Below are 15730 nucleotides of genomic sequence, written 5' to 3' on the forward strand. Positions count from 1 at the left end.
ATAACCCACATATTCCATTTTATAAGATCGAGGGTTATATTTCATAATATAAAATATTAGCAATACAACACTTTACATCGGTTTTTCTGAAAGCAAATCGTGTATCTTGAGATTCAAACGCTTATTCAACAAATTGTATTTCAGTATTAAATTTTATAAGAACGAGGGTTATATTTCATAACAAATAATGAATATTAGCAACACAACACTTCAAATCGATTTTTCTGAGAGAAAATCATGTATTTTGCGATTTGAAGACACATTCAACAAATTATATTTCAGTGTGACCCACATATTCCATTTTACAAGATTGAATGTTATACATAACAAATATAAAATATTAGCAATACAATACTTCAAACCTGTTTTCCTGAAAGAAAACCATGTATCTTGTGATTTCAACAGATTGTCATTGTCAACTGATGAAGAGAAGAAAAAAGAGTGAGAAGGGGCATACTAAAAAGTAATGGTTAGTCCATTTTCATATACTGCTATAATTCTTTCAATAATATTGAATTAGGTACATACTGATAAGTGAAACATTTGGCTTTGAAAACTCATGGAAGCACACGAGAGTAATTGATGAATTTTGCAATTCAAAATTTTGGAAAAATAACATTAGCTATACAAACAGGTATATTTCATTTTCAGTTTCACCAGTTGGAACAATGAAAAATTATCTCTTATAATTCCTTTTTCACTACAGAATCGGATTGCGCACATAAAAATCCCTCCTCCCACAATTGAAGATATTAGGCATATATTGGCTGTGACAATATTGGTCCTCAGAGGAAACGTTATAAATTGATTCCTGATCCAATATTTGACAATATCTTTCTTTGAACGATGTAGTGACGTCCAAACAATTTCATGTACTTTTATTTCAATCATTTACATGGGTAAATAAATAGGTCCAACTAAGATCAAGATAAAATATTCACAATAATGAAAAAGAAAATTACATTCCAATTGACCCATCTGCATCCTCGATATACTACCACCTACATCATCCAGAAGTGTATCTCCATGTTGATGTTTCATTCTGTACTATAGGCTGACAATCTCATCAGTTCTTGTGCAGGAATTCTAAAAAAAAAAATATTTCAATTGAATTTACTTCACTGATATAAGTCCTATATACATTTTTGGGTTTTCCCCCCCCTTAAAATTAGAATCGCAGATGAAATCTTTATGGGGGAAATACTAAATTTGAATAGAAATGTTACTGTTTTGGCACAGTACAGACAAAAAAGATATATTATAATTTATAAACATATTTCTCATTGAAAAATATATATATGAATAATATATGAACATAGACTTTCACGGCCAAGGTCATGATTGAAAGGAACAAAATCCGGGCTAGTAGGCCATGATCGAATGGAACCTGAAGTACTGTCCGAGTCCACCAGCCCGGGTTTTGTTTGTTCCCAAATATTTCATAAAACAAGGAATTCAAATCCTTCATCTGACTGATAAAAACACTATGAAATCACAATTAGTTAAGAAGGACTTTTGGACAATTTTGGAAACGTTGCTCTGTTGAATAGAGAGAGAGAGAGCTGTGTAAGTTGTCAAACCATTGCATCGTAAATTTGTGTTGTTAGAACTCTGGTGTGTTCGTTATTGAAAATTTGATTTTGACATAAAGTGTTTATACACAGGTTAGTCTATTGACTCATGATAATAATTTGTTTGATATGCAAGCAATTTTGAAAGTATTACCGAAATCACTAAGAGGATCAATTTTTTTTAATAATTCAAAGTTCAATTATGATTTTAGTTGTAATTAGAGCAAATCATGTTTCTAATTATCATTTCCGAATGATCTTTGTAGCATGTAATCACATAATAACAAAAAAATGTTGCATTTATTTGCTCTATTTGCAGAAAATATCATTTAAAATTAACAATGCCAATTGTCAGTTTGAGAGTTATCGTTTTTTGTTATTTCTAGGAGCGGGTTCCTCAGAAATATGTATAACTAAAAGGAAATTATTCAATAAAATGAATGGTTATGGTTATTCAAAATTAGAAGAGCGAGTTAACGCCTGGAAAAATTTCGTCAAAATGCGTACAAAGTGTCCAAAATAAGGTTTACCTGCACTTCTTAAAAAATGTCGTTCTTTGCCCTGGATTTCAAGGAAAGATGGCGGAGATCTAATCGAATTCATGACAGATTTGTTATGAAATACTTCAATAAGTTTTCCGAATTTTATCATTTCATCTAAGAAATCAGGTAGACCTCAAATTACTTTCAGTGCATCTTCAGAGAGAACAAAACTCCAAAAAACGGAGTCCCTAAGAAAAACCTTCTCGTCCGAAGAATTATCTTTCGCCTCTCATATGAGTTAGCGATGTTTTGGTCAAGTTGCAGCAGCAAGTGTGGTGAAGGATGTCACTCAAACAACTCCGACGCAAGGGAAGAAGTATAAAACTGCTTTCAAGTCTTATACTGTACCTAAAAAGCGACAACTCACAGGAGCAGAGGCTCTGGCTATGGAAGCCCGATTGACAAGACACCAATATAATATAATAAGAGAGCAAGATAAGGAGAGATTTCCATCCTATAAGAAGATCCAAGCGGCGAAAAAGGAATGGTATCCTAATAAGGACAGCATTATAGAAACTGAGACTTCTGCCGAAGTACAACTGCAAGCTCTTCTCAATCATACCGCTTCAATCCTCCTAGATGTTCAGCACGCAGTTTTGAGTAGCAAGACACCCAAGACTTTTCAGAAATTGATTTTAATTTGTAAGTGGGGTTTTTATGGATCAGGACAAGCAGAATATAAACAAAATTTCGACAGTGATCTGAATGCCAGAGATGCAAATATTTTCATTTCCTCTCTTGTACCTATTAGACTGATATCGGAAAAACCTCAGAGCAACAGGAAATTATTGTTTGGCAGAACACAAGAAGTTCCTCTACACGGTATTGTAGACCAATAAGATTTCAGTTCCAACATAAAACCCAAGAATTGTCCAGACGGGAAAGAGAATATATAGATGCACAAATACAGCAATTGCGGCCACTGACATATTAATTCAATAACACCCATATTGAGGTAATTTTCAAATTGCTACTCACAATGATTGACGGCAGGGTGTGTAATGCACTCACGGAAACTACATCAACACAAAGATGTTTTATCTGTGGTCTCACATGCAAAGATTTCAATAATATTGAAAAAATCTCCTTTGCAACCGAACTGGACACAACTAGATTGGAATTTGGCCTATCTGTGCTTCATGCAAGAAAGCGGTTTTTCGAATGTCTACTACACCTTGCATATAAACTACCGTTGAAGATATGGCAAGCCCGTGGAAAGAAAAACAAGCAAATTGTAGCGACGACAAAAAAAGGTATCCAAAATCACTTCCGACATGAATTAGGTCTATTGGTAGATAAACCAAAGCCCAGTTTTGGAAGTACCAATGACGGAAATACTGCAAGGCGCTTTTTCAATAATCCAGATATATCAACAAAAATAACTGGTGTTAACATTGATATTATAAAACGCGTACATAGTTATATTGTAGTCTGGTATATATTCAACTAGATCAGCAGTGTATAGTGAAAACAGTATTGGGGCTAGTACGCTACCTTGCGGAACACCTACTTCCATCCTTACATGTCCTGAGCGATACCTACTTATTGGCCCATCTGGTTCATTATGAGATATTTGAACGAATTGACTTCTATCTGACAGGTATGAGGTAAACCATTTTGCCGCTGTACCCCTAATTCCTACCAGCCAGAGTTTTTTAAGTAAAGCTTCATGAGGAACGCAGTCAAAGGCCCTAATTAGATCACAGAAAAGCCCTATTGGTGTTCGACGGTTGTCAGTACAAGGAAAATTATAAGTTCTTGATTCACCATCAGAATAATTCATAACCCTTCTGATTTCAACTTGTTCTCACTGAAACTGCATACGTTATAGTCCTATTTGTTTTTTAAATCCTGCGTTACCGCACGGTGAGCGCGGCGCTCACTTTTTTCTAAAATATGCGATAACTCACACAATTTGGCAACAATGTGCGTATCCATCTAGGGTATCATATTTTTCCGCCTACCTCTATCCAAAGTATACATTTCCTGGCCTCATTGTAGGGAACAAAGTCGTACTTTTCCTCACTAGGGAGGAAAAGTAAAAGTGACGTCATGGTACATAATCAATGAAATAATTTATACGGCATTGACAACCTAAACTATATTCCATTATATAAATATAAAGTTTACCGTTTATTTATAGAACAACCTGTATTTTGCAATATGGTATAAATTAGTAGATATTTTAATTTAACGATTTTTTCATATTGCTTTCTTGAAAAGGCAAAACCAAGGATATAAACATAATAAGGCAAAAACCTTCTCAAGAGAGGAACTAAATAAATTTTTATTAGAAGCCCCCGATAATAATAATTTATTAATGAAGGTAAGATATTTTCGAGAAGTAAATATATTTTAAAAATAAAAGTTAAATATTATAATAGAGCTAAAGTTTTATGCTATGTTTATGATTCCGCAAAAGTAGTCTCAATAGCGCAGTGAGTTGGTACACCACTCATTATTCATGACGGCCTTGTAGTTTTTGATTCGAATTCCAGCGTCGAGTTTTTTTTCTTTTTTTTTTATTATTTTTCTTTGTTTTGTAGGTTCTCCTCATTTTCGGAATTTCAGGAGCATGCAGGTGTGACGAGCTCCTTAAAATGGCCACTACAGTTTGTTCGAAAACAAATATTCAGAGAACGTTTGTAATCAATGCTTCACAGAGGAATGACCCTAATTATATTGATATTTATAGAAAATATATATCGTTACGCCCTAAAATAGATCAGACACGTTTATTTGTCTGCTATAGAGCAGGAAAATATATCAACCAAATGGTTGGGAAAAATACTATAGCTAAAATTCCTACAAAAATTGCAGAATTTTTAAAACTGCTTAATGCCTGCAAGTTTACTTGCAAATTCTGGAGGAGACATTCTTACTTTAAAGCAACACGGAGGTTGGAAGTCTACAAATATCGCTGAAGAATATGTGCAGCAATCTCTTGCATAAAAAGCAAAAAATTTCGAACCTAATTATGGGAGTCACTAAAGTTAATGAAACTGATTGTAATCAGCCAAGTACGAATATTTCCGAGGGATACCAGCTGTATAATAATATAGTTAGTGAAAATATCACGAAAACTGCGTTGGATCCAGCTCTCAGTTCTAGTGGTATTCAAATAACCACTGCTCAAAACTGCATGTTTAACATCACTATAAATAATTACTCTAGCAGAAATTAAAAATATGTAGGATGCAAGTATGAAAATACCGTCCCTATGAGTTATACTGTACCTACTTCTCAGTTTTAGTTCTTTAATAAATTTTGTTTGTAAGTTTCATAAATGAATTATTTTTTGGTAGTTTCATAAATAAATTATTTAAAAATTTGAGGGAGGCGGAAAAATCATATGTATAACATGGGGGTAAAGTGAATTTTCCTCCCTTGAATGATTACTGCCCTCCGCTACGCGTCGGGCAGTAAACTTCATTCTCGGGAGGAAAAGTAACACTTTCCTCCCTTGTTATACAAATAGCTATTCCAAGTCAGTCAGTCTCACTTAGGCCATAGTAAATGTATCTAGTTTAATTCGATATTCATTTGAAGTAATAAATGAGCGATCCGCTCACTTGCGGGTAACAGTGACAGTATTATTTTTGGTAAGTTCTATGAGAGAATGTTGTTCAGTGAGGAAATATAATTGATATGTTAATTTTATAGGGTGATTAAAGTATTTTTATAATGGATCCGAAAGAGGAAGCAAGGCTCTTGAAAATATTTGAAGAACTGGAACAGAAAGAATTGCTACATATGCAAAATCAGATCCCAGAAGAGGAACTTGATGATGAAGAAAGTGATGAAGACTATGTGGAAGAAGAACATGACTGCGGATGAATTAGATTACCCAACTTTTCACCGTTGGTCCAAAGATGGTCCCAATTACGTGGGGAAAGATGGGAAAACTCTCTAGAAAATTCATCATACAAAGAGATAAAGTCGAACAAAAACTCAAAATATAATTACAAGTTACCAGGTGTTAAACCACACGCAAAAAATGCTCGGTCTGTCTATGAGACATGGAACATGTTGATTACTGATCAAATGGTTACAGATATTGTTATATTCACATATATATATACCTCCAAAGTATTCATGACAAATACACACGTCTTCGAAATGTTTTGGATACCGATGTCGATGAAATCAGAGCCATGTTTGGCATATTATACATGGCAGGGGTTCTCAAGTCGAATCATACCAGTTTGGCTGATTTATGGAAGACGGATTCAACTGCTCCAGAATTTTTCAGAATGGTACTGTCGAAGAATCGGTTCTATTTACTTTTACGAGCTCTTCAATTTGACGACGTTAGAACAAGACTAGAAAGAAAAAAGTGGGATAAATTGACACCGATAAGGCAAGTATTCGATATGCTTCAAGATGATTGCCAAGCTTGCTATACACCAGGCACAAATTGCACAATTGATGAAATGTTGGAGGCTTTTTGGGGTAGATGCGGCTTTCGGCAATATATTCCAAATAAGCCGAGTAAGTACAGTATCAAAATTTTTTCATTAGTTGATAGCCGTATTTTTTATACCATAAAGATGGAAAATTACGCAGGAAAGCAACCGGCAAGCCCATTTAGAATGGATAATGATTCAAGAAGTATTGTACTTCGCATATCCCAGCCAATCCACAACTCGGGACGAAACATAACTTGCGACAATTGGTTCACATCAATTCCGTTAGCTATTGAGTTACTCAAGAATTATAGGCTCACTTTGGTAGGAACTCTTCGAAAGAATAAACGTCAAATTCCACCTTCGTTTTCAGAAACTAAACAAAGACCCATCTCTAGCAGTATGTTTGGATTTGGACAAGATTGCCTGCTAGTGTCATATGTTCCAAAAAAAAACAAAAATGTCTTACTTTTGTCTACTCTTCCTGAGGATGACACTATCGATAAAAGTACAGGCGACGCTTGCAAGCCTGAAGTGATTATGTACTATAATCGAAATAAAACTGGAGTCGATACAGTGGACCAACTCAAATCTATTTATTCTGTAGCCAGGATTACTTGTAGGTGGCCTTTGACAGTATTTTTATCAATGCTCAATATTGCTGGTATAAATGGATTCATTATTTTACGGTCAAACAACGTACATTTGAATATGCCGCAACGACTCTATTTGAAATATTTGGCAAGGGAGTTGGTACAAAACCACATGAGGAAACGTCTTAATCAAAATTTGCCATCTCTACTAAGCTTGCAAATGAAGAATTATTTAGGAATCCTTCCAATAAATGAACAAGATGACAACCCAACTGGGCCTCAAGGGAGACCAAAGTGTACATATTGCCCAAAAAAGAAAAATAGAAAGACAAGTGTTAAATGTGCCAAATGCCAGAAACCTATTTGTAAGGAACACACCCTTACCTATTGCGCTCATTGTGTTCAATCTGATTCGGAGTAAGGATAATATTTTTTATTGCTACTGATTACCTTTTGTTTATTCTTTTTTTTTTCAGACTTAAATATTGAAATAATATTTGTTTTTATTTTAGAATATAAAATATTTTTTTACCTAAATGTTGTAGTGGGTTTTTTCATATTTGTGTCATTTCATGCAATAATCTATGGTAATAGGTGAACATGAGCGCAGCGCTCACCAGCGAGCAATGGTGTCATTATTTGTAATGCAAAGTTACAGCTTGTATTTCTGCTTCCTGTGGAAAGTGTGATTTGTTTTACTGTGTACCAGTCTTGATCTTAAAATGATTAAAAGTAGGTAAATAAAATTACTTCAAAGAAAATATCCTACTCATTTGGCGTCCGATGTTTGTCTTCAATGGAATTTTCGTGGGTGATTCATATGTATGTCTGTGTTTTGATTATTTATAAGGTTCACAAGGAGTGTCTTCAAACTGAAATTTTCTTTTGGTATTTCCGTTCAATTGTCAGCTGTTTGATGACATTTCGACTGTCAACTGTTTCATTTTTCGTCAGTGTAGCCAATTTAGCTTTAGGGGGTGTCTGTACCATTACTTTAATCTGTTCAGATTGGTCCGTTATGCATGGAACATGCAAATATTGGTAGGTCAAAACGGTAGTACCCTATCTTCCGAAAAGAAGAAGAAGATCAGTTATGATGGTAGATTTTGCGGAAGCTACAGGTGTCTGCCATACAGGTGTTTTTGGTTTTGTTCAGCTGACGAATCCTGAATTTGTTAAATAATTCTTAGTGGAGATAAAACCCTTCACGGAGGGTGAGTTTCCAACTTTTCATTATTCTCTTGCTGGCGACAATATAGGACAGTTTCTAGAAAAAACATTTATAGGGTTGTTGTACCTGGAGGATTTTCATCCAGGGAATTGTCACGGTTTCTGTTCTGGTTGGTTATCTCCCAAGCTTTGGTTTAACCCCACGTCTACATCTTAAGGACATTTTTGGTATTTGGTATTATGGTTCCAGAGAGAAGTAAAGCTATCGTATTATCGCTTCACTCATCACTCCAGTGATGAGTGGGATTCCGTACTGAGTTTTCAAAGGACTGTCGCCAGAGGAACAGGTTTCACTTATATTTTTTATACAGGATAAAATCCTACCATTTAAATTTTTAATTATTAATGTACATTCAATCTAGATACACTCAGGTTGAAGTATGTTTTTCAACGATCATATGTAAACCACCACATTGTACTATGCACTGGGAAAATTGATTTCCTAAAACATCTTCTGCCTAATCAATTAACCTCTCGAAGTAACTAATATTGAATATTATTATTAGAATCACACGTATTATTTCTGAGAACTTTTACTCTGAACCATTGAAGAGTTATTCATATTAAATGTTTGTATGTTTAATTATGTTTTATTTATTTATTAATTAACATTTATCAATTTGATAACATCTTATGGTAAAGTCTCTTAGTTTTGGGTATAACACCTATTTAGTCATTATTCAGTTGCTCAACTTTCCAAGTAAGTACTCTTTGATATAGACATTTTAAAAGTTGCAGTGGCGCCCCTCTTATTTTTGACCAGTCAATTACTATACAATGATATAGTTTTGTTTGTAAAGGAACCCATAGTGCCAACCGACGAAGAGCTGCCGTCTGCATTGCTCCTTTTCATTTAATAGAAAAAGTGCTGCAAAACAAAAAAAAGCTATTTCCGAAAAGAAGAAGAAGGGGTTAATTACTTTATTTAAAAAAAACATCATTTGGAATTTTACAAAGTTCTTTATGCTAATCTTTAATATTTCTATTACATAAATAAAGATCAAAGTTATGATAATATCTTCTTAAATCATGTATTTTGTTAAACATTGAAATAACGTTCGTTATTTTTTTGGTTTTCATACAGTTGTTTACTGGAAGTTTGTTTTGCAAAAACAATATTTTAGTTATTTTTATTTTGTTTTTATGAAGTTCCTCATTAGAAATAAGCGCAAAATATCTCACGATTGGTCGAGAATTTTTTTCAGCAAGCAAATTGTTACAGTTAAGGTTAATAATGTCTTTGTAGATCTGTCATATCTTTGTTTTGACAGGTTGATTAATATATTTTTTTGGTTAATGTAATGTTGTTGCCGTTTTCTTTTTAAATATAACCATTTTTTTTCAAGATTAACGACACATTTATGTATATTTCTTTAAATTTGTTGAAAAAAAAAATCATTGGGATTACAATGAAATAATTCAAAGCCAAAATGAACCAAATCGGTCCAGCCGTTTTCGAGTTTTAGCAAGACCCAACAACAGCAATTCATTTTTATATATTAGATTTCAGGAGCTTCAAGTTCAACGGTGTATATTCCTTAGAACAATTTGATCTGACCAAGATGAGAAATCTGTTGAAATCTGTTTTTCATAACTCAACCCCCATACCCCAGAAAAATGTACAGATTTAAATTCAATTTTCTAGGCAAATAGCTTACATGCCTGACAAATTATTAAATAGTTACCTTCTACAATTGAAGAATATGCATAGATTCCATTGATGGTCTAATTGACAGCTCTCCAATTACAACTAACTGCGCTATGAATTAATCCATTCATCCACTTCAGAATGTAAGCAGTACAGATCTTCAAATTTGGGAAGCCAGTTACCTGAAAAACAGGTAATATATTGATCAAAATCAATATGACTGATACATTCCATTTATATGATCATCAATAAGATCATTCCGTTATATAATGACAAAAACCCTGCATTTCTAGGCCTGAGTTGATATACATATATATCTACTAGCCCTGATATTCATGAATGATAATGATATAATCACGGTTGAAATTGCTGACGACTGTTTGCTGCCTTGTCATCCATATCACCTAGCCCCAGTTTCAACAACTACCTCTAACAAAGATTTCAACAATCTGGAATACGACAACTTTTACTTCGACTTCAAGAGAGCAGATTACATTGGACTTAACTTTTACCTGTCCACTGTAGACATGGACTATCAGCTAGACAAAATTAATAACAGATATCAATCATGCCACAGAAAATTTCTCTAATATTTTATATGTAGGCATAAGCAATTTCATTCCTAATATTCGCTGTAGCAAACCAAAATTTCCTTGCTGGTTTAGTAATGATATGAAATATTTGATACGTGAAAAGAAAAAAGCTCATAGAAATTATAAAATTACTTTCAGATGGGATGATTATTTGATTTTCTCTGAACTAAGAAAACAGTATAAAATAATGAGTAAAAAATGTTATGTTGACTATATAAAAGGGGTGGAAAATAACGTAGGTAGGAACATTAAGCATTTCTAGAACTTTGCTAACCAAAAGAGAAAGAAATCATGGCTTACCTTATACAATGTATTTAGTAGAACAATCATGTATAACAGGAAATGAAATTGCTGATGGCTTTGCACGACAGTTCCAATCAATCTATAAACAAGACGCTGCGAATGCTCAATTACTAGAATTCAATTATGAGAAAACTATCAGTATGAATTCCTGTAACTCAGCTTAGAATCCATATTGAATAAATTATACCAATTAGACCCCAGGACCTGATGGAATAGCTCCTTTATTATTGAAGAAAGTCGAAACTTGTGCGAGCTAAGGATTAACGAGGTCTTACCCTTTTATTCTTTATTCTTTACCACAACAATAACCACCCCACATAGAGACATACAACATTTTGAAGAGATCGTTATTAGAAAATATAACCAGCACTTATCACTATAGACCCACAAGTTCGATAACGAATCCACGGTCAGCAGGATCTCGACCTTTCTCGTTCGAGGTTCAACTCGCACTCCCCGGTACCTCACTTCATACCCTTTGGCATTCCCAGGTGAAAATTATCAAACATCCCAAACTGTCTACCTTATACTTTTCTTATTAAACTATCTATCCTGTGACCGTGGCTACGTTTAGTGACCAGATGTCTCACCTCGGACCCAGGTATACCGCTATAAGCCTGGCAAAACATAATCGGCTTGAGTCATAAACAACTACTCTGAATTTTATCATTTAAATACTACTGCAATGAAAGTCTAGATGAAAGGTTTTTCCAGGGAAAGTTCCAACTATTGTTTCGTCTCCGACATATATATATATATATATATATATATATATATATATATATATATATATATATATATATGGGTGTGTTTGTATATATGGTGTGTGTAAGTGTGTATATATACATGTATGTATATGTATATCACATTGTCCTCGGTTAGTCCTTGGGTTCACTTTTAATTTTTAAGTTTAATTTCTTAGGTTTAGTTTTAATACTGATCTTAATCATAAGTATTTATGTACACCTTTGTAATAACATGTTTGTATATTGGGTGCTGCCCGTTAAATAAATAAATAAATTATATTTATCCTTGAATATCTGACTTATTTTTTGGAACTCGTAAATGTTAGAGCTAATAGAAGACATCTAAATAGTGCAAATCTCCTTCGTGGGATTATTACGGATGAAACCCCATATTATCTACAAAGAAAAACTTTATTTCATTATTTTGATACCATTAATTCTGAAAATGAATAACAATATCTATTTGTGAAATCAATACAAAGACTACAGTGGAAGAATTTTTTTGTAGAGACCTGTTTCTACAAAAAGTAACCTCCGGCTTTTATTTTCATTTATACTGAATTATATTTAGATGAAAATAAAATAGTGTCTAATAAGTGGAAATAATGAAGATGTTTATTATTATTATTACTTTGTCTTATCTTAGGAGATATTGATCTGCTAAATCACCACTGATCATGTAGTAGATCCATCAATGTTTACAGATGAATGGTAAAAATTCCAAGCAACCAGGTTATTGATTTTTGATTCTACAGAGCTCTTTCAGTATCAAGTATTGAGAGGATTGTCTTTCAAGTTTTTATAAATTGTTAGATGACACAACTGAATGTGACATCACATTATTGGTAACATTCACCTTTTAGCTGAACCTTTCCTTGTACATCTGAACAAAACTTACATTCAGAGTCATGAGTGCAACATGAAAACAATCCAGCTTCTCAATGTGAAGAAAAAACTGATCATTTTGGTTCAGTAAATGACAATTGTTATAATTCTGTAATTCTCCACTTTATCCGCTTGTATCTCAAAAACTTTTGTGAGAAAATAGTTACATTTGACGGGGAAAATTTTTAGAACACAGATTGTTCATGGCTTTTGTACTTCTCTCAAATTAGAATACCTTCCTAAGTATAAATAAACCACCTTAAATATTTTGGAGATTAGAGCCACACTTTGTGAATATCTATAAATATTTTTAACCATATATAGCCACTAATTTATTAAGAGTACATGTAGTGAATGCCTGTATGCAACAGAAATCCAATCCAATTTTTTACAAAAAAAAATAAATCCGAAAATTCAACACTCTGTCTCTAAAAAATTAGCCATGGGATTGGTTGGGGCCATTGATACTTTTAGTTACTAGGTCGAGTACAACACATACCAAACTTTCAGAAATTTCGACCGGTCACGAATTTACATAACTAAAGTAAGGAGTCCTTTTTATCTGTGCACTCTTATTTCAGAAACTATTCAAGCAAATAGTTGCGACTTTCACTAAAATATTGTGGTAAACTTTAGTTCATATTTGGTGTTTGATTTATTTCAATGGGCAAGTAAATAAAAAAAGTTATGCCAATTTACAGAATCACGTTTGTTTGAAAGTGGTTGACAATGTTTCGTGGTGTATTTCATCAGTTTGGACTTCCATTGTCTAATATAACATAAATTGATTTGAAATCTCTGAAAGAATCTGTAAAAAAATTAAAAAGATTGACTGAAAAATAACAATTTTTGTTATTAATTTTTATTATTAATTGTTATTAATGAAAATTGTTATTTTTTGATTAATCTTTTCAATTTTTATACAGATTCTTTCAGGGATTTCAAATCAATTTATATTATATTATACAATGAAAGTTCGAACTGATGAAATACATTACAGAATCACAACAAACATTTATTGAAAAAAAATCTGGTTTGGCTGAAACACTGTTTATAATTTGTGAAAATGGTTTTCTTATTAATCAAATATAGGCAAATGAATTCAACATTTTGCTATTGGAAAAGATGAAAATCCAACACACTGAATGAGTAAGCGAGATGACATCTGTCGGATATACAAAAGACTGAACCCAGGAATGTAGAAGATATAAGAGGCCAGTCAAGTTACAAAACTGAGCTTCAACATTCAACTGCAGAACAAGAATCTTCTTTGTTCACCTGGAGACAACTGTTTGAAACCAGACTCCAAAAACAAAGCATTCATGATCCAACCTCAGACGTTGCTGTTTTGACTCACATATATATCATCAGTAGTGTTGGGAGTGAAACACGAATTCATTTCTAAACTGAACTCTTCTTGAAAGACACACCTGAATAAGTAAAGGCAATTCTATCTCTCTTTTCATTCACGAATGCTTTGTTTTTTGATTCAGGTTTCAAAGTAGTTGCCTTATAATGAAAGGCAAACAAATCTTGTTCAGCAATTAATGTCGAAGCTTTGCTTCACTAGTGGCCGACTTGATAAGTATTTTTCACTAAACTCTCTAGGTCTTTTTATTTGTTCCTCAAACTATTGTGATTATTGCCTTATGTAACTAATTTTATAATCTTTGAACAATGTATTTGTATTAGATGAGCTATAACTCAAAAGCTACTGAGGTAAACAGACAAATTTAATCTTTTAAAAATCCAGTTTAAAATCATGTATGAAACAGTTTTCTCCTGAAAACAAAAATTGGTTAATGGATAGTAGTAGATCATTTTTGATTTTTAATAGCACGTCTTTTCAAATACTCTGCATCTTTAAAACCAAATGAAAAATGAGTACAATACACTTTACTTTTTTTTCCTCTTGGTGCAGGAACATGGTTTTGATAATACTGACAATGTGTTATTCCTGAATCATTTCGGAAAAGCTTTGTATTACGTTTTTAAAAAATGCATAGTTGAGATTAAAAATGATGCCGCCTTCTGTATTCAGAAGGCGGCATTACAATAAAATCTCAGTGAATCTCAAGTTACTGAAAAAGATACCCCATCTTACCTCTGGATAAAATTCCATTGCTGAAGTTTCTGTGAAATTTAGCAAAAGAACCTGCGATCTTCCAGAAAAAGCAGTAATCCCATTCCATATATTCTCTTTCCACTTATCAAAAAATATTAAAAAACGGGAATCTTAAATACGAAATTTTGTTTGGAAGTCATCATGCACTTTCACAGAAAATCAAAAACTAAAATGTCTGCTATGCTTTTTTTTTTCTCTCTCTCTCTCTCTCTCTCTAATGGACGAATGGACGTTGCTTCCCACTCGGGCGCATTTGTCCAGGCTCCTTTTATCAAACTGACAGAAGCTTCGTCGGGGGGGGCGCAGCGGTATATATATATATATATATATATATATATATATATATATATATATATATATATATATATATATATATATATATATATATATATATATATACCCAATGGAAAAACAACAACTAACCCAGCTAATGCCGCGTAGAGAGTTGAAGTAAAACCATCAGGCACCTGTGCAATGTCAACGTTAGGGAGTTGAAAACGTTAAGGAGTTTAGGAGTTTTCAAAAGTGAACATATTAAATTTGCCCAATGCCTCGTTATCACTACTAATAGTCTATTTTCCAAAATTAAAACTCAGTTGAAACTTTAGAAAAGTCAAATGTAGTATATGAAATTCCTTGTCATACATGTGACAAGATGTATATTGGACAAACATCTAGAATTTTATCTGGACGCTTAACGTCTCACAGAAGTGATTGTAACACAAATAAGATTCAACAAAGCCACATGTGCACTTGCAGAACATGTCATCAGCACTAAACACACAATGAACTACACCGAAGTTTAAGTTTTGTGTACTGAAAGCAACTTACAAAAACGGTTGTTTAAAGAAATGTTCTTTATCAAAAGGAATACCAACAACATGAACGAACAGACTGATCTCAACAACCTCAGCAATATTTACAATTACATTTCCAAATTGGAGCTAATTCCTCGAGGTTCCCCATGCAACAGATAATTTTTTGTTTGGGCGCAGTGCTGAGTCTGTCAAAAAACATTTACTTCAGTTGGGTGTGATTGGCAGCACTGTACCCAGAGTCAAACAGATGCTTTTGATTTTGTTTTGGGT

The 15730-nt window shown here is 33.2% G+C and overlaps 1 long non-coding RNA gene across 1 annotated transcript; it reads right to left on the minus strand.

The window, feature by feature from the left end:
* Positions 1 to 861: 861 nt before the first annotated feature.
* LOC141483141 (uncharacterized) lies at positions 862 to 14837 on the minus strand. The gene is made up of 3 exons (XR_012465930.1): positions 14622 to 14837; positions 10028 to 10172; positions 862 to 1086 (listed from the first exon to the last, which is right to left on the minus strand). It is a non-coding gene; the product is annotated as an uncharacterized lncRNA (long non-coding RNA).
* Between the last annotated feature and the right edge of the window lie 893 nt (positions 14838 to 15730).

The sequence above is a fragment of the Leptinotarsa decemlineata genome, unplaced genomic scaffold, assembly GCF_025532065.1.
Source record: "Leptinotarsa decemlineata unplaced genomic scaffold, Ldec_3_MD MMD2_P_RNA_scaffold_14, whole genome shotgun sequence".
Taxonomy (NCBI): domain Eukaryota; kingdom Metazoa; phylum Arthropoda; class Insecta; order Coleoptera; family Chrysomelidae; genus Leptinotarsa; species Leptinotarsa decemlineata.